The sequence below is a fragment of the Stegodyphus dumicola genome, chromosome 10 (genome assembly GCF_044657685.1).
Source record: "Stegodyphus dumicola isolate Sdum_Otavi_A_Nest chromosome 10, ASM4465768v1".
Taxonomy (NCBI): Eukaryota; Metazoa; Arthropoda; class Arachnida; order Araneae; family Eresidae; genus Stegodyphus; species Stegodyphus dumicola.
The window spans coordinates 172,470,886-172,498,131 of record NC_140777.1 but is presented as its reverse complement, the minus strand read 5'-3'; the positions used below and the strand labels follow the sequence as shown (position 1 = coordinate 172,498,131).

General features: G+C 35.1%; 1 long non-coding RNA gene across 7 annotated transcripts in view; it reads left to right on the top strand.

Annotated features, from left to right (window-relative positions):
- Window positions 1–27,246, top strand: part of LOC146995202 (uncharacterized) — a 431,299-nt gene that overhangs the window by 260,326 nt on the left and 143,727 nt on the right. For 5 of the 7 annotated variants that reach the window (XR_015043715.1, XR_015043714.1, XR_015043716.1 and 2 more), the window contains one exon: window positions 22,068–22,150. The exons of the other annotated variants lie outside the window; for them this stretch is intronic. This is a non-coding gene — a long non-coding RNA (uncharacterized LOC146995202). The remainder of the gene's footprint in view (window positions 1–22,067; window positions 22,151–27,246) is intronic. 7 annotated transcript variants of the gene reach the window in all.

The window sequence follows — 27,246 nt, the reverse complement described above, 5'->3', positions numbered from 1 at the left end:
CCAGAGCTGAAACCCGATGTTGCCTGTTCTGTGGCTATCGCAACAGTTTGCTCAAGCCGACAATGGAGAATACAATGCAAGTGTCAAATATCATACTCGCAGTCCCGTGGACAGATGGACCATTGTATTCCTGTCGCCACCGACGCCCTACAGCGGGGCGCTTAGATTTAGAAGCTTTTGCTTGCGCCTTTCGCTGATGGAGATTGTAACGGATGCACACGTGACGCTACTGTGGGAACGCGTGTATGGCAGACTACAAAACTCTCATTTGTATCCGTGCGTCAGCATCAATATCTTTAGCATTTGCCATTTACAGAAGATTCGCCTCATATAATATTGCTTTAATTCTAATACATTTGTGAACCAGATTTCGGCATTTGAAGCTGAAGTTCTGTTTTGGAAAGTCTGTTTTAAATCTCTGGGACTGTCGCCGAATGTTAACTTAACGAGATCATGTTGGTATAAAGTTCCTAACTTCGTCAAAATGATCGTATTGTCTTTCGAAATGCAGTGAGATCCTCTTTAAAGAAATTAACACTAAATAAATAATAAAAACAAAGGGGAAATCTGAAAGGTTTCAGATTTTAAATTACGTCCAAAGGGACGTATTTTTAACATTTTATGTGTTTCCTTTACTTAGCAAATATCATGTTCTTCGCACTTAAACCATAAAATTCAGTTCAACAGCAACATCGCAAAATAATTTTAAATGGGGCATATCTTTAGAATTTCCGATACACAGTCTAGAGCGCTGGACATAAAAACTTTTTTTCTGTACCACGTTGCCATTGCTCGCTTTGAAATCCTTGAACTTGTTAATCAAAAATTCGTTAAAGTTTTACAGAATAAGAAGCATATAATAAAAAAGTCCATATTAGGGCTTCCAGATGCCCATATTCGCTGGTAGATTACGTAATTAAAAATTTGATGGCTTAAGGTGCCGTTGTTTTATCACAATGTAAGAAACATGTATAAATTTATGTAGATTCTTCATTACTTAATTTCTTTAATAAATATAATAGAGGGCTGTAATAGTTGGTGGCAACAGTTTGAAAAGTGAATCAATGCAGAATGTAAATCGACGCAAAATGCCAGAACGGAATTAATAACCTTTCTGGGCTAAAGCCCTTTGGGCTAATAAGGGTCCACTTTTGCTTAAATTAAAATTCAAAATGTAATCCTTTGCACGAATGATGAATTTCGCCAAATGACGAAACAGAAGGAAATAAGTGCTATTTTGAATATATTAAATTTAGGAAACTACATTTGTTCGATGTAATTATTGTTAATTGTGAGTGGTCTATTTGAAAATCTAATCTTTCCTTTTAGAAATTACAGATTAGTCCGTTCACCAGCGATAAAAAATATGTCTGGTCTTCTCAATTCAAAATTTTCATAGGATTTCTAGGAAAATGAAATATAAAACGCCTTTTTCTAATCTCAGATGGTTCACTGTAATTTAAGACTTTTAAGAAAAAGCAGGAGAATCTTGCATTATTGCAAAGACATTCTTCCGGGAGTAGAGTTACTCTGCAGAAAGAATACATCAGGGTATTCTTTAATTTGACCAAGTTATTAAAGTATTCTCAAGATAATTCCATTAAAGTATTCTTTCGTCTGAATTCACAAAATTCAACAGGAAACGCAGTCGAACATAATTGTTTTCGTAGTGCCTTCTAAAGGCAGATTATCTTAAGTCTGTTCTATTTACTTTAATTTGAGTGAAATATTCGATTACGCAACCATTTCAAAAGTTCTTTGCAAAACTTTTATAATCATTTTTGGCAACGAATGAAAATATGTATTTTCTTCGCGAACGATGACTTTATTTACTCATTTTTTATTTTATTTTATATATTTAGCCCCCCTCTTCCCAAGGAGATAACAAGGATTTCAAATTTTTTAAAATGCATTGAGGAAAGGAAAATTTGAAGAAAATTATTTTGCGTTGAAATGCGTAAATCTAACTTTTGCCGGAACTTGTTTTTACGTTAAAACATCAAAACGTTAAAAAAGCGCCCCTTTGGGCGTAATGTAAAGTCTGAAAGCTTTCAGATTTTTACATATTTTTTTAATCCTTTAATTCATAAAAATTTCGCCAGAGATTATTCAAATGTTTCAGTATAAAATTCTTATCGAAGACATTAGCATACTTGTATTAAAGAGATCATTCGTCAAAAATGGCATCTTCCGGTGAATTAATAATAACAATTATTTAATAAAATAGCTACCAAGAGTTATTATAATATTAATAACTTAACAAAATAGCTAGCTAAGTTTAGAATTTTCCTCATTTAAAAGCTGATTGTAAGGCAAGAAATTTTTCAAGAACTTTAGACCCATCAGGCATAACATATAGAGCCTTAGGTCTTTCTTTTTTTCCGGAATGACCTGTTCTTCTGTTTCTTGTTACCATTAAGCATTATTAACTTCGAAATATTAAAGCAGTTACAGTTTCTATTATGGACACACCAAATGCCTCAAAACGTTAAGTGTAACTAAACCACATATCTGATCTTATCGAGATATCAGTTCTTCTCACGATAAATGCAGGAGTCATGCATTTCTGAAACACATTTGTATCTTCTTCGTCCACGATTCTAGACTTCTATAGAGATATAAATAAATACGGGGGCTACCCTAAGGTCACGCGCAAATCTCACCTCACCCGCCGATCGCGTAATAAGCGTATTATCGGGTGCGATGATGAGGCCTCATTTTCGGCGGGCCCTTTTCCTTCCCACCATTAGGACGCATTAGGGCACGCCGGCCATCTGCCTTGAAATCACGACCACAGGATCCCTTCCGATCATTATAAAAAGGGGGAAAATTATAACAATAAGAAACGGGAGAAGATAAGAAATGTGTTCTTTCGGTTTTGTAGTGTGGCGATGAGTAAAAATTCTTAGCCGCTTGCCAAGCGGTAATGAAGAACAATTTAAGTGTCCAGTCTTTTGTGTGCGTGCTTTTATAAGCTTCTTTAAAAGGTAGTTTATGTTTTGCGGTATAAAAAGATCAGATCCTCATTAACACCAAGTTTTACTTTGTGGAGAAAAATGCTGCTTCCCGGTATAAGAAACCAAGCATAATAATAAAATAAAAAAAGAAAATCTGAAAGGTTTCAGATTTTAAATTATGTCCTAAGAGGCGTTTTTTTTTTTTTTTTTTTTTTTTTTTTAACATTTTGTGTGCTACCTTTATTTATTAAATATTAAGTTCTTCGCACTTAAACCATAAAATTCAGTTCAACAGCAATATCACAAAATAATTTTAAATTGAGCCTATCTTTAGAATTTCCGATACGCAGTCTCACGCAATAGAGATAGAATTTTTTTTTTTTTTTTTTTTTTTTTTTTTTTTTTTTTTTTTTTTTTTTTTTTTTTTTTTTAATGTACAACGTTGCCATCGCTTGCTTTGAAATCCCTCAGTTTGTTAATCAAAAATTCGTTAAAGTTTTACAAAATATAAAATCGATAATAAAACAAATTCCAAATTTGAAATTTGGACTTCCAGATGCCCATATTCCCAGTAGGATTACGCCATTCAAAATCGAATGGCTCTATATACCGTTGTTTTATCACAATGCCAGAAACATGCATACATTTATGCAGATTCTTCATTATTTAGTTTCTTTAAATCTAATACAGGGCGATAGTATTTGGTGGCAACGATTTTAAAAGTGATACAGCCTTTTAAAGTTTTCAGCGCAAAATCGCATAACGAAAACAATAGTTCTTCAGGGACAAAGCCCCTTTGGACTAAAAATGCGAGCGAGAGGAATTTCTTCCCTATAGGTAAGTACTAGGAGCGTAGCTAGAATTTCGAGCGCTCGGGGGCAACTAAAGAATTTGCGCCCCTTTCTGTGTGACAAGAACTCAAAACTTTTCATTAAAAAATTTCGTAGCATCAATTTGGCGCCTCTTGGATGCTGCACCCGGGTACAGATGTCCCCCCTTGCCCTGCCTTAGCTACTCCACTAGTAAATACAGGCCATTGGGACAGTGACGAATTCTGCAGGATGGGAAATTAAAAGAGTGGATAGATAAAGGATATATATGTAAGATAAATACCAGATGCCTCTTGACGACCAATCACCGAATTGTAAACCAAAACTTTTCTCTTCGCGTACTTCCATCCTTCATAACTACGCACTTCAGCTTTTGCTCTCTACTGTGCTAAGATGTAATTTCGCTGGCTTGCTTTCTATCCCAACAATATCAAAAATGTAAATCTTCTGTGGAAAGGCACGACTAGAGTGCCAAGCGATTGTGGCCACAAATTTCAATTGGAAATAAAAATGGAATTAAAACTGCTTCGACTGCCAAGTTCTTTAAATACTACGCAATCAAAATTCTTCTTCAATATGGATCTAATCACGCATCTACACTGCTCCGTTATTTCCTTTGCTTTTATTATGACATATATATATATATATACATATAATATTCCTCATTTAGGGAAAGCTGTGAAATTAAACTGTAACTTCAATTTTTTTTTAAAAAAATTCTATGGGTGTTGGCTATTAATTGTGGTTTTAAAACTGCTTTATTTTCCTATGCATAATCATTGCTTTTTGGGTTGTTTTCCCCCCTCAGAAAGTTCAAATTCAGTTCAGCTTAATTTTGCAAAATCCACATAAACAGAAAAAAATGTAGCTCAAATTAAAATGAACCGTTTTCGCAGTGATCACTTCCCTATTGAAAGGGGAAGATTACCACTGCAGGGTTTTAAAATCCCTTGGAACAATGAGTTCTTGTCTTAGAGAGAGTTTATTTTCAAGCATAGTAAGAATCGTTTACAATTTACAAATGCTTTATGCCAGTATTCCAGTTTTTTGCAGTGATTTTTAACGATACTTTAACTGTGATCTTTCCAATCGTAGACTATTATAAGCAATATTAACTTGGTAGTTTAAACTGCTGACTTCCAAATTGGACAGGTCACACTCTCAGTACTTAAACTGAATTGAATCCGCTAATAAAATGAATCTGGTATTTTATTATGAAAGTGAATCACGTCATCAGTAGAAAATTCTGTTATTTATGCAACATTTGTTTTTCTTTTGTAGTAATCAATAAGATAGATATTACTATTAAAGCAAAATTATAGGGAAATATTTATTTAATGGGTAAGAAGTATGCAATAACATAGCACTATATCTTAACGGAATATAACTTAATAGAAAACGGAATATTTATAGGCTATATCCATCCAGTCAAGCAGGTTTTAATTAAATTAGTCAGTTTAATTAATAAGTCAGAATACGGAGCGATTTTATGACTTTGATGATGTTTTATTTTCCTTACCATGGTTTTTTGTCATTAATTTATTCTTTTCTATTTGTTTCATTATTTCAAATAACTTCTACGATATATTTATTTTAGCTTAATTTATTATTCATATCATTAATTTATTCATATTTTTCCTTACTTTTTTGCATTTTTATTAGTCCAAAGGGGCTCTGTCCCTGAAGGACTATTGTTTTCGTTTTGCAATTTTGCGTCGAATCACTATAAATGTCTGTTTCACTTTTCAAACTGCTGCGCCACCAAATTTTAGAGTCCTGCATTATATTTGAAGAAATTAAATAATGAAAAATCTGCATAAATGTATGTCTATTTCTCGCATTGTGATAAAACAACGGTACCTAGAGCCATCGAATTTTGAATGGCGTCATCCTCCTACGAATACGGGCATGTGGAAGACCGAATTTGAAATTTGGAATTTGTTTTATTATCGATTTCATATTTTGTAAAACTTTAACGAATTTTTGAGTAACAAACTCAACGATTAACAAACTCAACGATGGCAACACTCTACTTCTCCAGCGGGCGCGGAACTGTGTATCAAAAATTCTAAAGATATGCTCATTTTAAAATTATTTTGCGACATTGCTATTGAACGGAATTTTATGGTTTAAGTGCAAAGAACGTGATATTTAATAAATAAATGTAACACACAAAACGTTAAAAAAACGCGTCTTTGGACGTAATTTAAAATCTGAAACCTTTAAGCTTATTTATTTGTTTTTTAATTAATTTAAATTATTCATTATTGAACATATTAGATAAATTTTATTTATCCGCTTTCATCTTTCTTGGTTTATTTCTGTATGAAAGCCTACATAAATTTCCAGCACATCTGATTTAGAAATTAAGTTGTGCACTCGTTATATTCTAGTCCTAAGAGTGTTAATCCGCAAGGTATCAGAATACCTCTTAACTGCAAAGGAATATTAAAAAGCAGTAACAATCAAACAATCGGATTCATCGTCTTCTTTATAATAATTTAATAAGTTATCTTTTTTGGGGAGAAAGAATAAAAAAAAATTAAATTTTAAAGCAGCAATTCCTGACATGAAAAAAAAATGTTAACCTTGCACAAATATTTTCTGCTTCAGAGAGTAAAAAGCAAGATTAAGGACCTTTTAAAATTATGACATTTTATTAATAGTAAGCTCTTCTATGAGATAATCGTACAAAGAATTATCGTCTTCCCTAGAGAGTCAAGGTGTAAACTACTGCACGTCTGGCTAGCATCTGAAGATCTGTGGTGCCGCCCAGTCGGGATACTGGTTAGAGACTCTGACTTCTGTACCGAATGTCTCAGATTCGAATCCGGGAGAAGTTGTGGATACTTATAAACGTATAGCGTCTGTGCAGCACGGGCACACTCCATATATGCAACGAGCCGGGAGTTCTCCCGAGAGGTTTATGGGAGGGAAAGAGGAGTGAGAGATCCTCGAACCCGTCCCCCCGGGGTGGACCTAAACAAATTCGTACTGTCATCTGTGTGGTGCCCAAGGCCAACGATAGGCGCAATCTTGCCTCCTTGTCAGGATGAATTTCGTGGGTTTGTTCTGATATCAGACGAGGAAATCAATCACTACAGATGCAGATTTGTGGTTCAAATCCTGGCAATGGATTAACTGATTCATAATTCTCATTCAAAGAAAAGACCACATAGCTCAACAGTTTAAAATTTCTTAGCTGCGCATGTATTATAACTTCTCAAAAAAGAAGAAATGCTTTAATTTAACACAGAAAATCCTATGCTGACTAAGTAAAGTCTATAGATATCGTCATACCTCGGAAATAGACGAACGAAAAGAACATAAAGAATCTCGAAACGGCGAATTGCCACTGCGCGAAAAATAAGAGCTTTAATGTTTTCTTCCACGTATGTTCGTACACTGATGTTTCTCAGTAGGCTGACGTTCGACAAAATCCAAAAACTTTAATTTATCTTTCGATTTAATGTCTGCTACTGAATAGCAAACTGAAAAATGTAAAAGCCGCATACTTCTAAATAATTAAAATCTTTATTTTGCTTTTTTTTTTAACTTTAATTTATCTTTCGATTTAATGTCTGCTACTGAATAGCAAACTGAAAAATGTAAAAGCCGCATACTTCTAAATAATTAAAATCTTTATTTTGCTTTTTTTTTAACTTTAATTTATCTTTCGATTTAATGTCTGCTACTGAATAGCAAACTGAAAAATGTAAAAGCCGCATACTTCTAAATAATTAAAATCTTTATTTTGCTTTTTTTTTAACTTTAATTTATCTTTCGATTTAATGTCTGCTACTGAATAGCAAACTGAAAAATGTAAAAGCCGCATACTTCTAAATAATTAAAATCTTTATTTTGCTTTTTTTTTAACTTTAATTTATCTTTCGATTTAATGTCTGCTACTGAATAGCAAACTGAAAAATGTAAAAGCCGCATACTTCTAAATAATTAAAATCTTTATTTTGCTTTTTTTTTAACTTTAATTTATCTTTCGATTTAATGTCTGCTACTGAATAGCAAACTGAAAAATGTAAAAGCCGCATACTTCTAAATAATTAAAATCTTTATTTTGCTTTTTTTTTAACTTCTCAGTTCTCTTTATTTCACTCTGTCAACTGCCTAAACTTCTGTGATTTTCAGTATATAATAACCTCTAAATCACAGTAAATCGAGTTTTCAAATTTTATTCCTATGAATAACAATCATAAGAGAAAAATCCTTAAACGCATGAGTACATTACATCCTACAATACCCGTCTACAGTTACCCGTTTCCTTTTCCGCTTTTTTTCTTTCCCTACCCCAGGAGGGATGTCAGAAGACATCAAACAACCACCTCCATGTGCGACAACCGATATTGGCTCGGTGTTTCTTTTGTGGTTCTGCGTTGTGGAAAATTTGGCTGCACCCCAATTCTGTTCTCCCTGCTGGAACCACATTAAGCCCCAGTTGAACGCGTGAGGATGTTAAATCGCATTTGTTCCGTTACACCAAATGATTCTGAGGCAATCGCTCCAATCCGTTTGATTTTGGACCACGGGTGCATGGGAGATTCTTTCTGTTTACGTAGGTCTTGGATGGGGCTCCTAACATACATGAAGGCAAACTGTATGGCTCAGTGACATAATATCTGCAAACAAGAAGTTTGCTTACGTAAAACTATTTTTATTAAATTTATAATGGTACATCCATACTGGTAGCTTGCCAGTTAAATGAAATTAAATTGTTGAAGTTAAAATTCGAAGGTACAGAAAAAGTAGTCAAATGAGAAGTATTTTGCTGTTTTAACCCTTTCCGGCACGCTACTTTTTAAAGTCGGAGTTTTGACAGAAAAAAGGTAGGCAATCTAATTAGGCCTAGAAGACTACACAAGTTAAATTTTGTGAAGATAGCACTTATCGTTTTAATTCTGTGAGTGTGTCCAAAGTGGGCACACTGGTTGAATAGAGCTTCGAAAAGAGTGCTTCAACGAGCATTGTTGTCAATGAACTGACCGATGAGATGCGGAAAAACAAAGAATACAGACTCTCAGTTGTCCTAGATGATCGGTGAGCCCGGTCTGGGCACACCTAGGGTTCGCCGTTTGATTTTAGGCAAGATTTCAAGGTAAAAATTTAAAACTAATATAGAATAAGAATATTAGCATACAGACAAAAAATAGCATAGGAATTTCTTTTCAGACAATTCCTTTTATACCCCCAAAGAAAATTTGGAAGATTTCTTTAAAAAATGAGGGTCTTAAAAAACTAAACATGGCTAAAACATATGGACTGGTTTGTATTGAGCTGCCATCTACTACAAATAAAGAAGGTTCAGAGGAACCTATAGTAACCTATAAATCCTTTTTCATTCAATTTTTCTGTGCGTACGGAAGGAAATTTTTATGTGTGTCCAGACCGGACACACTGTGCCGCAAAGGGTTAACCAGTACGGGATATCACTAAGAAAGCCTAGGTTTCCGTAACCAGCCATGAAAAAGAGTTATCTTCGTCATTTTAATCCAAAATATCCCTGATACTTTATATCTGTGTTTATGTACGTTTAATATATTGCCTTAATTTCTTGGACATAGTTGAAGATACATGCATTCATACGTTCTTACAGACATCACAAAATTATTCTAGGACGTATATATACGGCTTTGCCAGTCAGAGGAGCAAGACTAGTATTTTCTGATTTCAAGGAGTTTTGACAGTTTTATGAAACATACTGCAACTGGAGAGACCCACACCATTCTTCTAAAAGCAATATTTGGAGTCACTAAACAAAATGTTACGCGTGAGAATATGCCTTTCAAATTAGTTCAATGAGAATATTTTCTTGGAAATGTTGCGGACTGGCTGTCAAATGTAAATCTGTTATCAGACTATACAGTACTTTACTTCAAACGCAATTTTAGTAGACACTGTTCTTCCAGGAATTTTACGTAGTTAGATCTCGTGGTCCATCTTTCCTTCTGCTTAGTTAACCTAAGCGAAACTTAGCATCGGATGGAATGCTTTCGCCATCCTCATAAAATATTCTGACTAAAAATCAACATTTCAATATAGAAATTCTAGGAAATGTTGCTTATTGCCTTTCGTTTTGGTAAATCCGATATGGTTTTAAGAACTCTGCGAGATTCGCGCAATTTGAGCCATTTGACACAGACTTGTTAATCTGATGGGTTAATCTATTGTAATTTTTCTGTTTTTGTTGCTATTCCTGTTCTGGAAGCGATATGCCCTGGCCAAATGGAAAAATTGAGAAGAAATCCTTTCTCCTAAAAAGCTTTGCTTTAGTTGAACTTCAGTTTCTACTGTGGGCTTTACAGTGGACTCGGCTAAAACTCCTAACTAGGATCTTATCACAGAATAAAATTAAATTTCTTACGCAAAAAAAGTTAAATTTTACTTAATCTGAGTTATCCAGAGCCTTACCTATGGATGATTCCTGCTTAACCATCAGGTTCGCGACATTTGATCGTGATTACTTGATCCAAGAGTGACAAGACAAATTTCATCACACACACACACAAAATAAATAAATAAATAAATAAATAAATAAACATTTATAACCCTGTAAGATATTTCTCTCGTTTTCTTAGCATGCCTTCGTGGTGTAATGGTCAGCACGCTCGGCGCGTATTCGAGAAGTCGGAGTTTCGAGTCCCGGAGAGGGCATTGTTCATTTTTCATCTCTTCTTCTTCCAAAAAATCCTAATGGTTCTACAACCCTCTTTTCCATAACTCTAAATTCATGTTATGCCTAAATTTTTTGTTTTAATATTAAATTAAATTTTCAGCTTCAAAACAGAAAAAGAAATGATACGTGCTGTAGCGATTTTAGCTGTAGCAATTTTTATTGGTAGCGTGATTGAAAATAAGGTAAGTGTTAAATTTCACAAATTGAATTTTAAGGTAAGTTCAACTGCTTATCATAACAAAGTAGTTTGCTTAGCAAAGTAGTCCTTTTCCAAAAGGAAACGATAATCACTTGAGTTCAAACAGAGGTAGCGGAGAAAAAGTCCGGCTACGCTTCCTTGAGGGTTTCTTTTTCCGCTCTTGACAGAGCTTAGTAGCGACTCGGGACGAGCCGTAAAATACACAAGAGAGAAAGGGCCTCTCTAAAGCTTACTAGCGACTCGGGAAGAGCCGTAAAATACAAGAGAAAGGCTCTCTCTTCTCTACGCAACGACTGCGTATACTTCAGACTAAAAAACTCTCTAATTATTTTCACTCACTGTTTTTATGTCCAGGTTTTCTGGGCGTGTCTTGTGCGTCTGCTGCAGTGATTCGCTAAACGTCTTTTTCGGAGCATCTCTCCATTGGTCAACAGGCGCTGATTGTTCTCAGATACTGTCTTGACAGCCTGAGAAACTGAAATTTTCCGTGGGAAAATTCAGAACGTCTTTTTGGGAGGTCTATCTAAATTATTTCGAGAAACAGGCAGTTGGCGACAGTCTGTCGCATACACACAATGGACACTCCACAACCCGTGAGAACTTGTATGAAAGTTTTCTCCTTTCGTAAAAACAATATGCTTTCCGCACTTTGTTGGGGGTCACGTTCGACCTCAAGAATTCGTAAGTGTCATCAGGGTGGTCATCTGGCGCCTATTTGAAGTCTCCTTTTCCCAGACTTCGTGGGAGTCCGTGGGAAAATAGCTGACGACGTTACAGCTATAGATTCCTTCCCCCTTCGGAAGAACTTTTCTCGAGTTGAAACGAAGAGGAAAGTTCTCCTCATCATTGCACTAACTTAAAAGACAGCTACATTGATTAATAACAGTACTAGTAATGTCACTATTGAAAAGTTCACATATAAGTCAATAAGGCATTAACTTTAGAGGCGAGAATTAATGGAATATTTAAAATCAGAATCACATATATATATATATACATACACATCACAAATATTCTTAACAAAGGGACAAAATAACTGATGATATATTCTTATATTACACTTTTACTGTATACAAAATACTTATTCAGATAAGAAACTGGCATGATCACCTCTTATACACTCTATGTTTCGCCCGATTCGAAACGACTCAGCCCATCAGCATTTTTATTCAATTTGCCTGGGCGGTAAACTACCTCAAAGTTATAAGGTTGCAACTGTACTATAAAGCTAAGGAACACAATAAATCCTAAGTAATTCTAAAAGGATCAACACTCAATATACAAATACAAAGTACTACAATAAACAAAACAAACAAAAAATTATTGTACTCAAAACAAGTTGTCGGCTCCTATTGGTACCTAATTCAGATAAAATCTCAATTTATTTGGTGCGTTTTCGCACCTATGAGCTTTCATTATGTCTGTGGGTTTCCCACTTACGGCTAAATATTTTGTGTTTCTATCTTGAAAACTACTTTGCCAGTGATCTGTTCGATTTCGATGTTCAGTTTCAGATTTCCGAACAGCACATCGTGAATGGAAACGCTCCGGGGGTCTTCCTGCACTTCTTTCTTTCTGAGTTTTTTCTTCCGGGATTCCAGACAAAAATTCGTCCTGACGGACCAGCGTTTTTTTCTTAGAAATGTTTCGCTTTCTTCGTAAATCTAAAGAAGTCCATGCACTTCGTGGGTTAATGACCCCTTTTGTTATCTTGATTTGTCCATTTCTTGACCTGTTCTCCGAAGGGTGAGGACACTTCACCCTTTCTTTGCCTCGGACGTTAGCTGACTGGACGGGGAAAATTTCACCCTCCTCCTCGTCATTCATTCGCCCCGCGGGGCGCTCAACTTCGTTGTTCTCTGGACCTTGGCTAGGGGAATTTTCTTTCCTGCTGCAAGCTTTCGTTTGACTGCGAGTCATAACAGCATTGATTTTATGGGGCTGCATTTTATTCTGTTCTATCAATCGGGCTGTTCGATTTCCCAGCAGATAATATTCTTGATTCAGGTCGGAGTTAATCACTGCGGCTTTAGTAATGACTTTCCCAAAGTCCTCTCCCTCTAATTCAATTCGAGCCAAGGGTAAACACCAGGGATGTAAATTTAGCGGCTGCTTAACCCACACTGTCTCTCCTAGAAGCATCTGATGTGTTACTTGGTCCAATCCGATCAGATCGATAGTGGAGCCAGTATCTCGGAGTACAGGCATTTCTCGATTATTTACTCTCGCTATACTCATATAGGGAGCTAGCCATGTATCTGGAGATCCTGAAACGCCTAGTTTGTTTACAACTTCAGCGGCCTCTTGTCTTTTTAACCGAGGACACTGAGGTCGGAGATGACTATCTGAATTACATTCATAACATCTAGGTATTCTCCGTTGTTCGAAAACACTTGACTTCCATTTCTCCGCAGTTTTTTCTTTCGAAACATTATCCTGGCGACGTACTCGATCTGAAAATTCTCCTTTTTTCCTTTCGTTAATATTTGAATCCTGTTCGGTATTTTTAGTAAAACCTGTTGGTTTTTTTACGGACTTTCGTACTGCTTCATATTCATCTAATTTCTTCACTAGTTCGGCAGAAGATATTATACTCGGCCACTCATCCACGAAGTGTTCGCGAATTTCGCTGTTTACTCGACGTTTAATCTGATCCGTCAGCATTAAGTCTTTTAGCGCATCGAAATCTCGTACGTCTACTCCGTTTAACCATTCATCTAGATAGTTTTTTAACTCAAAAGCAAAGTCTTTATATAAACTACCCGCACGACGCTGATGTTGAACAAATTTGACGCGGAACGCCTCTGGGTTCAACTTAAACCGCTGCAAAAGAATTTTCTTTACGTAGGAGTAATTATCTAGCTCCTGTTCCGGCCCTCGTAGAATAATAGAAACAATGTCCATTGGCAATAGAGCCATCAAATGCGACACCCAGTCTCCTTCCTCTACCTTCGCTTTGCGAGCTTGACGCTCAAACATCGCTAAGTAAAGCGAAATATCCGATGATTCGGGATTATATCTCTGCATTAAATTTTGCAAATCTCTCATAGATCTCGGAATATTATTTTGAGAATTTTCTCTGCCATTATTGGCGTTTGTCAACCTTAGACGTTCTAATTCAAATTCTCTCTCCTTTTCCCTTTCAAGTTTACGCTCTTCGGCTTCTTCGCGTCTATGTTGTTCGATTCGCGCTTCGATAATCGACTCTAGTGTTGCCTCGACGAATTTTTCGTCATACTGAGGGCTCTGTACAATGAGGTTTTTAAGATCTTGTATTTTTGCATTTGGGGGAACTTCTAGACCTAATTCTACAGACAGATTTATGAGGTCTTGCTTTCTACCCTTGCCAAGATATGACATTTTGCCAGTGACAAAATTTTAAAATGATACAACAAAATAAACTAAAGGTACCAGTTTGTCTACTCTGAAAGTTTCACACTATCCAGAAATACTACAGTAAAACAACATAGCAATGCAATTTATGGTATGTATGACATAAAATACGTACCATTAGCAACATAGGAAAAAAAAATTAAAGTAAATTAAGCATTTCTTAAATAATCTGTTGCAGCTTAACACATAACCATACTTAATGCAGTATATAAAAAAAAATTGCTAAATACTTATTGGCAAAAGAATATTAGTCACAAAGAGCAATACTTATTGACTCAATTTACAACTGATGCGTGCTTTCTAAAGGTTGAAAATACTATTATAAAATTCTCTACTCATCAAAAACAAAACATTTACGAGTAACCATTTAAACATATAATTTCGATACACAAAAAACAAACTCCATTAAAATGCCTCTTTAAAAAGATAATGCCATATCAACTTACCCATTGCAGACAAAAAAAAATAACAGCTCTTCTTTCCTTTCTTTTCTATTTGCACACGCGATTCAATGACCGAAGAAGGAAACCAATTGAACAATAGTCGACTGGGCGATTCTTCTTTCACTAAACACCAAAAGCACTTTCACTGCACAGAGGGTGGTAAACACAAAACGCGAATTCACAACACTTCACTCTTGTCTGGACTTCTTGTGTCTTGTCTTTACACCCGAGGGAGAATTTTACTTCACACTCTTTCCCAGGTACTTCCGGAACTAGTCTTTGTAGTAGTTGATTCTTCACGAACGCTTCTCATTGATGATCCCTTTTCAGCTGCTGGTTAAATTCTCCAATCTTTACTGCGAAAGAATTCTTTTCCAATGCTAGAATCGGCTGATTCTGAATGAAGATAAGAACCGGGACGGTTCTCCAAAACGATCACGTCTTTGTTTGTCTATTGGGTTTTTACGATCCCACCGCTGCCACCAATTAACACATACCTTCTAGCTGTAGCGATTTTAGCTGTAGCAATTTTTATTGGTAGCGTGATTGAAAATAAGGTAAGTGTTAAATTTCACAAATTGAATTTTAAGGTAAGTTCAACTGCTTATCATAACAAAGTAGTTTGCTTAGCAAAGTAGTCCTTTTCCAAAAGGAAACGATAATCACTTGAGTTCAAACAGAGGTAGCGGAGAAAAAGTCCGGCTACGCTTCCTTGAGGGTTTCTTTTTCCGCTCTTGACAGAGCTTAGTAGCGACTCGGGACGAGCCGTAAAATACACAAGAGAGAAAGGGCCTCTCTAAAGCTTACTAGCGACTCGGGAAGAGCCGTAAAATACAAGAGAAAGGCTCTCTCTTCTCTACGCAACGACTGCGTATACTTCAGACTAAAAAACTCTCTAATTATTTTCACTCACTGTTTTTATGTCCAGGTTTTCTGGGCGTGTCTTGTGCGTCTGCTGCAGTGATTCGCTAAACGTCTTTTTCGGAGCATCTCTCCATTGGTCAACAGGCGCTGATTGTTCTCAGATACTGTCTTGACAGCCTGAGAAACTGAAATTTTCCGTGGGAAAATTCAGAACGTCTTTTTGGGAGGTCTATCTAAATTATTTCGAGAAACAGGCAGTTGGCGACAGTCTGTCGCATACACACAATGGACACTCCACAACCCGTGAGAACTTGTATGAAAGTTTTCTCCTTTCGTAAAAACAATATGCTTTCCGCACTTTGTTGGGGGTCACGTTCGACCTCAAGAATTCGTAAGTGTCATCAGGGTGGTCATCTGGCGCCCATTTGAAGTCTCCTTTTCCCAGACTTCGTGGGAGTCCGTGGGAAAATAGCTGACGACGTTACAGTGCTGTTATATGAAATAGCAAAATACATCATTATGCACATGATTTGAAACTAAGTTTTTAGTAATATCGACGAGAACACGATTGCAATTTTTTTCACCGTTCTATTTCTTTTACTATGTAAATTACCGATATCTAAATTGCCAAACTCGTCTCCATTAATATATATTATACTTTACAACATATTATTTTCATAATACGATTTTCGCAATGTATTATTTTTATAATGAAATTTGTCAACACATTATGCGTATTTTCATTACACAAAATTCATTTCTTGAATTGTTTATTTTACTAGTGTGTTACACGCTTGTTTATTTAATCAGAAAAGTAAAAAGTTAGGAGATGAAGGATATTTTAATCGACGTCCCATCCTTGCCAAATAAAGCTACGTTAATTCTTTACAAGTCGTAGCTAGCTGCTCTCAGCCGCGCCTCGATAACATCCACACTTAACGCCCTTTTCAACAAGGGATAAATAGTTTACACAGCATATCTAATATTACCCTTTCCCGGCCCATTCTCTCGAAATCGCACCTCCGAGGGGCCTTTCTTAAGAGAAGCGAATGCAAATGCTTCTACCAATTAATGCAAATTCCAGGCCCCACCCCGGCCTTTTAGCTCTCTTCCTCGGAATTTTCTTCTTTCGCGCACCGCAATTAGGATTTAAATAAATTTCATTTCGTAAGACAGACAGACGCTGAGTAGGAACGTGCAGAACAAACAGTGCTTTTCTGGCTCCTTATTCCCGTTTTCTGCTGTGGTGGTGGTGGTGGTGGTGTGGTGTTAAATGAAGAGGGTGTGATTTGTGGGAATATTCAGCGGAAAGGAAACGATACCGGTACTTTTTTTTTTTTTTTTAATTCAGAAGGATTTTAAAACATTCTTCGACACGTTGATAGCGGATTATGGAAAGTGTGTTTGCACAAAGAAAGTGGACTAACCGGTTAATGGTGAGGAGAATAATAATAGTTATAATCATGATATTAACTGACTGCCGTATAAGTTATGCATGTTATTACTTATCTTCTTTCTCATTTTTGGTATTATAACCAACTCCTTTAAAACGATTTGTTCAGGATTGAGCTGAAGGTAAAAATAAGCATTGCCACGTATGATCTATTCTTGTGAATAAAATAAGTCCATTTGTCCTTAAGCCTCAAAGGGACAAAAATCAAATTCTTAATCATATACAAAAATCTAAATACGTGTAGGCTTTACGTTATCCTATTGTGAAAATTACTAAACATCTTACTTTAATAAAAACGTTTGAGATCTATAGTGCTGCTGTCACATTTATAACGTACTTCAACTCATGATTCTCTTACAGTTAAGGTCGAGATAAAAAAATCCATGCATTTAATAACGGTGTTCAGCCACCCAGCAGGTGCATTGGTTAGTGACTTTGACTGCCCTAACGATGGGCCCGGGCTCGAAACCCGGAGAGGACATGGTTTAGACAGTCTCAGCCACGAGGGTATATTAGTTGGCTTCACAGGACTAGAGCCCTAGATTATTCTAAGGCAGGTTCGGGCCTTCGCGGGGACCGTACTGTTGCTGTCGTGTCCGTTCCTTCGGCTGTTGCGGAGTTAGATGTAGATTTTCTCACGCTAAGTCCTTGGGGGTGCGGCCCTCATAGTCCCAGTGACGGGGACTGATACAGCAGTTACAGAGCACCAGACGTTCTAATTGAAACGAAGGAGTGGTGCCCCGAGGTGGAGGTGTCGTAGCGTACAGTTCTTAACTATTTTATGGGCAGGGACTATGGGGTCTGCGCCGCCTTGGACGAGGTCTCTGGACTTTGGATATATCAACCCCCATACGGCAGTCCCCTGTGAACCTCGGAACGGGGGTCCCTATGTGTGCTGTGTGTGTCCGTTTCTTCATAAGAGGCAACGGTGGCCACTTAATGAAATTGCCACCACATCCAACCCTTGTAGTGGCGTAAGGCTATTGACTATCAAACAAAGACCCCGCCATTGAGAAAATCAATCAGAATTATGTGTGGAATATGTGATGAGGACAACTGGTGGCGTCACTGCTGTCCAAAAAATGCTTTCAAAGCAGAATAGTTCATGAATAACCTTTCTGAAGAAATTGCAGATCGGCATAAACCAATTCCATGAGACACCGTATTATAAAGCTATGATACACTTAAGCTACTGGCAATAAGCACTGAAATAAATAGTTCTGTAAAAATTTTATTTTACTATAATATAATAATCGGCTTCCATACGTTAGCTATCTCATAAAGCAGAAATTAGCTATATGCTTAATTGACAGTGCTTTCGCTTATAATTCAGATCTATCACCGTTTGAATTTTTCATTTTCGGATCACAAATTACAGTTTCTGATGCTGAACTGATTAGAGTTTCAACACTTATATAAATAATATATAAGGTCATATAGGTTATATTAGATATTTTTAGTAGTAAACAACAGACTGCATATTAAACCGGTTCGTCAATGGGCTAAAGATTCTATCCAGAGACAGTTTCTTCATGATATATTGAAAGTGCTGAATCCTACAGCGGCCGAATGGAAATATGAATGGGTTTTTTTTAATCGTTTGGTAAAAATTGAAATTTTTAAGAAATAAAGTTAATTTAAGTTCTAATTGATTTACATTATTTTTAAATAAATTTTATTTGATGTTCAGAAAGTGAACTTTTGAGATCTCCTTTCAACTACTGTTCCTTATTTACAATTGCACTTACATTACATGGAACATGGTGAAAAAATGAAAGAAAAAGTACAGCAAAAACATTTTTTGGAAATAATGCATAATAATGATATAACTTTTTTTAATGCAAGATTTATAATTATAATCGATTTCACGTGTTAACCTTTTGGATATTTTAGCAATATATGCCTTAACTTTCAAATGATTAATGAATTCGACTTCGAAAGGGAAACGATACCTTCGTCTTCGCTTGTCTTGCAGGTACATTGAATATACATTACTGGAAATTTTACCTCACGTTTACCTTGGCATTGTAATTTTTGCGCAATGTAGTGCAAGATCAAAAAATGCTGCACGTGTCGCAAGTCTCCTGTCTTTTTTCGTCGTCAAAACATCCTCTGTAACTGACATATTTTAGAATTTATTGTAAACATTAGGCAACTGCGTCGTGGCATTGGCCTTTGCAATTATTGCTATCCGCTCATGTTAGGGAGTCTTAAATTATTTTTCTCCTATTGTGTGTTATTATATTCTACGCTATTGTCAAAAGAATCTCGACCAATCGTGAAACCTGGAAATGTGACGTCATAGAAAGCGTCATTGGCTGATGTTTTCAAATTGGGAAGAGTACGGATAAATATTATTGGCTTGGTTTTTTTGTTTCCTTTAATTTCCTCTATAAGGGTTCTGCTTATTAGCCGAAAGTTTGGTTGTTCCTCTGCCCTAGGGTTGTCTCATTAAAAAGAAAATAGGAAAGTTTTTTCATTAATATTTTCGACAGACCAAAAAGAAAAAAAAAATCACGTAACAAAAGCAAAATCTTTTTCTTTTGTCCTCATATAGGCGATACTTTAACAACTGCATTTGGGAAGGATTAGCGAACAATTGCCAATTAGTCGAGCGGTGTTTTGAAAACATTCTTTGAACTGAAATGTTCTCTGGAAGAAAAAATTAAATGCAATCAATCGATATTTTCTCGCAGAGAAAAACACGATGGTGGTCTACTTGAAAGAATCTATTCTCATTAATTGAAAATACTCCAAGCAATACCGGCGAAACGAACGACCGGACGAAAGTAAGAAAATTCATTTTAAAGCCCCTCTGTCAAAGTGATATCATCGATTCAGTGAAGTGAAAGCTCTCGCTTTGTATTTTTGGCTTATCGGGGATGGAGGCGCGCCTTAGTGAGGAATCATATAAATAATAAACGCATTTGTTTTGAGATTTCGTGAGCTTCATATCAATCATTGTAAGCTCATTTGGTCCACGGTCTTTTCTCAATCGATACTGGTTACAGTCATGCATATTCTTTCATCGATATGAACTAGCCATGACGTATGAAGAATGATGTTCGTCTTTAAAAGTTGTTCAGTTTTGATGGTGATTGATCTATGATGTACACTGCACACACAAAAAAAAGGCGGGGCAGTTCTATATCTCCCGTTCCACTGAGCCGTATTATATTTTGCTTAAAGATATTTCATGTGGACAATCCATGACTTCCTTGTACCGCCTATTAAACTATAAACAATTTTAGCTGCATTTTATTTAAACTTATTTCCTCGAATTTCATTAGAGGTATGGTTCTCATTCGATTAATCCAGTTCTCACTTCGCGCCAAGGCAAAAATACATAAATCTCAAAGCATCTTCATTAAAAAATTGTAAAATACAGAAAAATATAAAACACCAAATACATTTAAAAACACTTTAAAATATTTTTATAATTGAAATTACAGTTTCTACTCAAAAACAAGCAATTTGGACAACGAGCAAAAAGACGTATTTTTCAGTGCACAAAATTTGATCCCTTCAAAAGGCACTGAAGCTGGCTTACAAACTGACATATTTCAGTATTGTACTAAGAGTTTCAAATGTAAACAAATGGAGGCCACGCTAGGTTTAGCACCACATAAAAACTTTTAAATTATTTCTAATTATACAAATACTGCATGCAGATTAAATAAAGGTATAAAATCCTTAACTGGAACATAAGCATAGGATAATTCAATTACGTTTAAAACTGGAAATATACATTTTATCAACATATAAGAATAAAAAAATTGAGCTTACCAAGCTGGGTAACAGAATAGGTAAGTTTCACCTCCTGAAATAATAAACAGTATCCCCGCTGCCGATAATGGAATTTCGGACACACACTCCTTCTGAGTAAGACACAGAAGAAAACACTTTACCGACATCCCACTAGAAAGAACGTAAGTTAATTAATGCATTTTCTAGCCTTTTATATCTTCAAATACATTTCTCATTTTACTTTCTTATTATATATATTTCAATTTTTCAATTTTTATTTGATTTGTTTTTGCAAAGATAGCATTATTATATTTCTCAATTTTCTAATGTTTATTTCAGTTGAGTTCCATTTCATAATTCCAATTAAGATGACTACAAATGGTCTTGAATTAACATGCATAAAAGCGAAGGTGTCGGGGGACATTTACTCAAGTATTCTGTAAGTTTTACTACATAAATTGCTTTTCACTCAAAATTTATAAAGAATCTTGTATTAGCAAATATGCTTCATTCAGAATGAGTTCTTTGATACTTTACTTTGATTATATATCCCATCACTTCACGGAACTACAATTTTGGCCCAGCTTAATTTGCCAGTTTGGCATCATCATTCTTACTTGAGTAAAAGACGAAACACCTTCGCATTTATTAATTATTCATTGAACGGGAGTTGGTTTGTTCCCCTTGAAAAGTCAACTAATTTCCGATCAATAGCGATAATTACTGGTTTATAATTTTGAATTTCTTTTTCAAAGTTTGAAATTTTGTTATTCATGATTTAAATTCAAGTCCCCGTAAAACGTTTTTATCATAATTTACATTCAAGTTACTTTAAAACACAATTTTCTGAATTCAACTTCCTACCTATGGGTTTCCTCTTTTTTGATACTTCTACAAAATTTATATTAGGAGATAATATAATCAATATTTCTTTAGCAAATAAATTATATATATATATACTTTTGGTGCCTTCGGTTGCAACCAAAAATGGAGGTGCACAACTGCATTTTATAGCAGTCCCATATATAAAATTTCCACGTTCCAGGCTACTCGTTTTTGAATTATGCGAGATACATACGCACGTACGTACCTGTGTACATACGTCACGAAAAAATTATCTTCTGACTCCATTTTACAGTCCGTTTTGGAAAAAAAGGGTCCTTTATTCTATCCGCATATACAGATGTCATGCAAAAAAAATCGTCCAAATGGATTCGAAAACGGTCAAAATGCACATTTTCGTTGAAATTATGGTACCCGAATTTTTTCGCGATTACAATACTTCCTGTACTTCACACAAAGAAGTTAAAAAAGATTAATTTTATATCATTATTCCCAAAAAATTGTTTTTCAGCGAAACTGTAAACCTAAAAAATGTTCTTCTCAATGTAAGTATGATATAAGCAAATGTAAAGTATAATATAAGTAAGTATAATATAAATAATTATAATTTGGAGAAGGTTTAAGGTATTCAAATTTGCTTTCTTTTGCAGGTAATGGTTCTTGTCATTAAGTTCAGCTCAAACTCTGAAACTGCAAATACAGAAGTTGCAATAAATGTCTCGAGAAATGTGGAGTAAGTTAATATTTTCGAATTATGTGTCTAAAAGTGATTCTTTCTTTTTAAATACCTCGAAGAGATTTTTATTATTTTCAGTTAGCGGTCACTGGCATCCTGAAAAGTACGGCGAGAAATATGTGCTATAAATGTTTCGTGCAAGCTACCCAATGAAATAAATGCATAGCTACGGCTTGAATAATTCTTTTGTACAATAAATAAGCTTTAAAATCTCCATATGCCGTTAATTTATGATGAAATAATATCATAGCAAACTTCATTTCTACAATTTGACTTTATCATTTTGAAAGCTCATTTTTAATGTAAGATTTTTGCATTCTCTATCTTGAATTTCTGGGGGAGGGAATAAGGAATGATTTTTAAACTTGCTGTTTTAAACTATTAAGAGAAAATGTCCAAATTATTAAGAAGAGCAATTAAAAAAAATCTCTCAGCATGTTAAACAGCTTGATTAAAAGTGAATTATAAATTAAAGATCTTATGCTTTGTTGAATGGCAATCTCTGCGCAAAGACTATAGGCGAGGTTACTTGGAGTGTACATTGGCAACATTTGCCAATGTACGTGAATAGTAAATTTCATCAAGTAATCATTTAAGTAAGGGTATCATTCAGTAAGAGCAAAAAACTTTTAGAAAGATTTCGCTAAGGGTTGTTATAATGTCAAAACGATCTAAAATTGTGAAATTTGATCAGTCGCTCTAAATTAATGCTTTTATTATTATTATTATTATTGTATTTTTATCATGCGAAGGACCTCAAAAAATAAGTTACAGACAAAAAAGGACAAAGATTATATGCTTTTAAATCCAGCTAAGATAATAAATAAATAAAATACCTGAAAGCTTTCAGATTTTACATTACACCCAAAGGGGCGTTTTCTTTAACGTTTTCTATGTTACCTTTATTTATTAAATATCATGTTCTTCGCACTTAAACCGTAAAATTCAATCCAACAGCAATATCGCAAAATAATTTTAGAATGAGCCTATCTTTAGAATTTCCGATACACAGATGGAGATACGCGCTGCAGATAATTCCCCCCCCCCCCACGTCCAGTATTGTCATTGCTCGCTTTGAAATCGTTGAGTTTCTTAATCAAAAACTCATAAATGCGTTACAAAATATGAAATAGATTATAAAACAAATTCCAAATTCCAAGTTTGCGCTTCCAGACGCCCATATTCGGATGGAGACGTACGTTATTCAGAATTTGATGGCTCTAGGTACCGTTGTTTTATCACTATGCGAGAAATATACATGCAATTATGCAGATTTTTCATTATTTAGTTTCTTTAACTATAATACATGGTGATAATATTTGGTGGCAACAGTGTGAAAAGTTAATCGACGCAGAAAGTGAATCGACACAAAATGCCAAGACGAAATTAATAGCCCTTCTATGCTAACGATTCTTCGCAGGGCCGGATTTACGCATAAGCTGCACAGGCGATAGCTTAAGGCCCCCACTTTCTTGGGGGGCCCCAAAAATTAAAATATAATATAAATAGTATCAAAATATATTATAAAAGATTTATAAAAGGCGCCATATCTCAAATAGCTTAGGGTCTTACCAAATATAAATCTGGCTCTGCTTGAGCTAATAAACTACTACGTCTGTTTCAATTAATTTGTTCATTACACGTGAAGAGAACTATGTATACAGTTTTCGTCTTTGCATGAAGCATGGCATTTTCCTATTGAAATGAGTGGCAAACAGCTGTTTTCAAAAACAATTTGATTAACATTACATAGATTATAAATTTGTATCGGTAGCGCCATCTAGTGGCAAAATGTTAAAACTTCCGTTTGCAAAGCTTCTGTATAGCTCTTCCCGCGTTTTATAATTTTTATTCTAAAGCACTTGCAAGGGTACAAAGGCAAGAGTTTATCATATCTACAGATAGACCTCGAATTTAATATTAAAAGCACAGATCAGACTGTTTCTAACTGAAGATTATTGCAAATCCGTAAGAAACTGTTACAATATAATTTGTTAAATGACTTTATTGCTTTAGGAATCTTAAATGACTGTTTACAAATTTTGAATAACTGAAGCTTTGGAAATGTTCTATAACCTGAGCCTTAAAATTGATCATTCTGTCATATCTTTCCCGCTTAGATAGTTAAAAAGCAAGAATGTCTCAACAATTCATTATATAATTTAATTAAAAACAATTTTTTTGAAAACCTTAAAATTTACTTTTTTTTTTTTTTTTTTCTTTTTTGTAATTTACAACATTGTAAAAGTTTACCTATTATTTAAGCTTTTCTTCCGTTATTGCCACTATCAATTTCAGAAAGTATATATATGTATATATATTTTCTTTTTATTGATTTTGAAGTTAGAAAAAGAGAGGAGCATTTCGATTTCCTTTCGAGCATTCTAGTAATATTGAAACTTTCACATCTTATTTTGAATTACTAAATTAAAAAAAAAGAAAAAAAAATCTGAAGCCTTTCAGATTTTGACAGTCACCGAAAAGGGTTTATTAAGGTTTTTTTTACTCTATCACTGAGTTTGCACTCTACAAGTTTGCTGTTACACTAACTCCTACTAACCCCCCCTTTGTTTGACTTTTTAGCTTTGTTTTGTCTTTATAGCCTAATTTTCTTCGCATTTACGCCATGTACAGCTCAACAACAAAATTGCAAAAATTTTAAAAGCAGCATAGCAATATATATTTAGAATTCCCGATGCAGCGTTAAGTCTTCGCTTTTTCCCCGCCTTTTCTCAGTTTATCATATCAATGTTCAATTTTCTTACCAAGATGGCTTTGCAAAAAAAATTTTTTTTTGTCTTTTTATCGTTATCATTTTGCGTTTTTACTTTATCTATTAAATATCATATTATTGTCGTTCACGGCATATGAACAGCAAAATCACAACATATTTAAAAATATCATATCTATAGAATTTCCAACAGACAGTCTCGCACCTGAAGATAAAACAATTTTTTTTTTCCGTCAATTGTTGCTACTGCTCACTTTGAAGTCGTTGAATTTGTTAATCATAAATTTGTTAAAGTTTTACAATCTATGAAATAGATAGTAAAACAAATTCGAAATTCAAAATTCTGCCTTCCAGATGCCTGCCCATGGTCGGGTGGAGGACCAGGTTAATCAATATTTTATGGTCTAGGTACAATTGTTTTATCACAGTGAGAGAAAGATACATACAGAGGCTGTTCACACATTTTTTATACGATGTATATTGTATTCACAAAACTAAATTACATAAAATTCTTGTGTTTTAAATGTTCTATTTGACATCCCTTATTCTGAACTATCTTTCGACACCGCAATTTCCAGGATAATAATGCCTTTTGAAGTGACAGAAGAGGTATTCTATCCATTCCTCCCGAACAGCTTTCCAGAGTCCTGTTAGGGTTTTGGGACAACGTTTGGATAATGCAGTTTTTAAAAGACCAAAAGCATAAAAATCCATAGGTGACACATCGCGAGATTTAGTAGGAATATCAGTGAAGGGTATGGCCTTGATACCAGTTTTTTGTTCCATTTCTTTTAGGAAATTTACAGTGGATTTTGACGTGTGACTGCTAGCTTTGTCCTGATGGTGTTGGTGTTGGTGTATTGAGAATACGGCAAAGCACACTAGGGCTATCTGCCTAAGGGGAGGGATGCCTTTCGTGGAGGACTTTCTAAGGGAAACTGGCTCGTATACACGTTACACATGGGGAAAACCACGAAAACGCCCATGCAGCCAGCCCGTTTGCAGGATTCGAACCTCGGACCGAACTACCAGTGTTCAGCGATTTTACCGCTCGGCCGCTTTGTCCTGATGGAGTCTCACAGATTGATGGCACTGTGCGTAAAACAATGGAATTTCATTCAGAAAAATTGGCGATAAAATGCGTTCCTCATAGTATTTGGTGTTAATCTTGACATTTTTTTGCACTCTCTTTATTTTTAGCTTGCCATTATAAGAAAAACCAGCAACAATAATGAATCCCTTAGAAAAACTTTCTTTCGTTTCTTTGAACCATGTACTTAAATTTTTTTCTCCCCTTTTATGATAATAAATGGCTCCTTTTTTGTTACAATCATTTAAATACACGCATGCTTCCTCCCTATTGTGACAATTGTTTTATATTTTTCTTTGGATAAGTGTTTCTCATATAGAATTCTGCAGCGATATGCTTTGACATGCTTTGTCCTGCGTTGAACGATATGCTTTGGAAGAAGACGATGCTCATTGAGTTTTTTCGCTTTCTTAAGATTTAAATCAACGTTTATCATTTTGTTTACAATGGACACCGAGCATTTCAATGATTTTTCAACTGTCCCTTGACTAGGGGGGATTTTCTTTTAACATTAAACAACGTACCTTTGCAATAGTCGAAGATGTCCGTTTTTGACTTGGATACTTGTTTGGAATTTTTGTCCGACTTGAGGCTCCAATTTGATGTTTATTTCTTTTTTTTCCTTTCTTGCTGATGATATTACCTATCGACGCTTTAGATATCACAAAAACATGACTCTCGCATCGTTTTCGGATAACGGAGTATGCATATTTCTCTTCGGAAAGAGCGTAAATGTAGCCTTCGAACCACTGCTTTGTTAAATTCGCCATTTTGAATAAAAACAAAACTTTCAAGCCACAGACGATAGTTTTGACTTTTAAAAACAGAATATAATTGCAATTACTTCTTTTACAGCAAACGATTTTTTATTACCGCTTACCAAAACCGTCTAAAAAATGTGCGAAAATATTCAATAACAGCCTCTGTATATTCATGCAGATTCTTCATTATTTAATTTCTTGGAATATAATACAGGACGATAATATTGGGTGGCAACAATTTGAGAAGTGTTACAACGCATTTAGGTGTTTCGACGCAAAATGCCATTTCAAGAATTATATCCCATTCGTGACTGGCATCCCTTTTGGGCTAAAAAATTTTTATTAATTAAATTTCCAAGGTTATAAATAGCCTAATTATTAGAAAACAGTATCGCCAAGAATCGCGCCAATATTGTTGACTAAATCCCAGCTTTACTGATGCTTACTTTAATAAAGTGGAGATTTCATTTACTTCAAAGTTAAGCGGGATTTTTCTTCTTAAGTTGTAAAA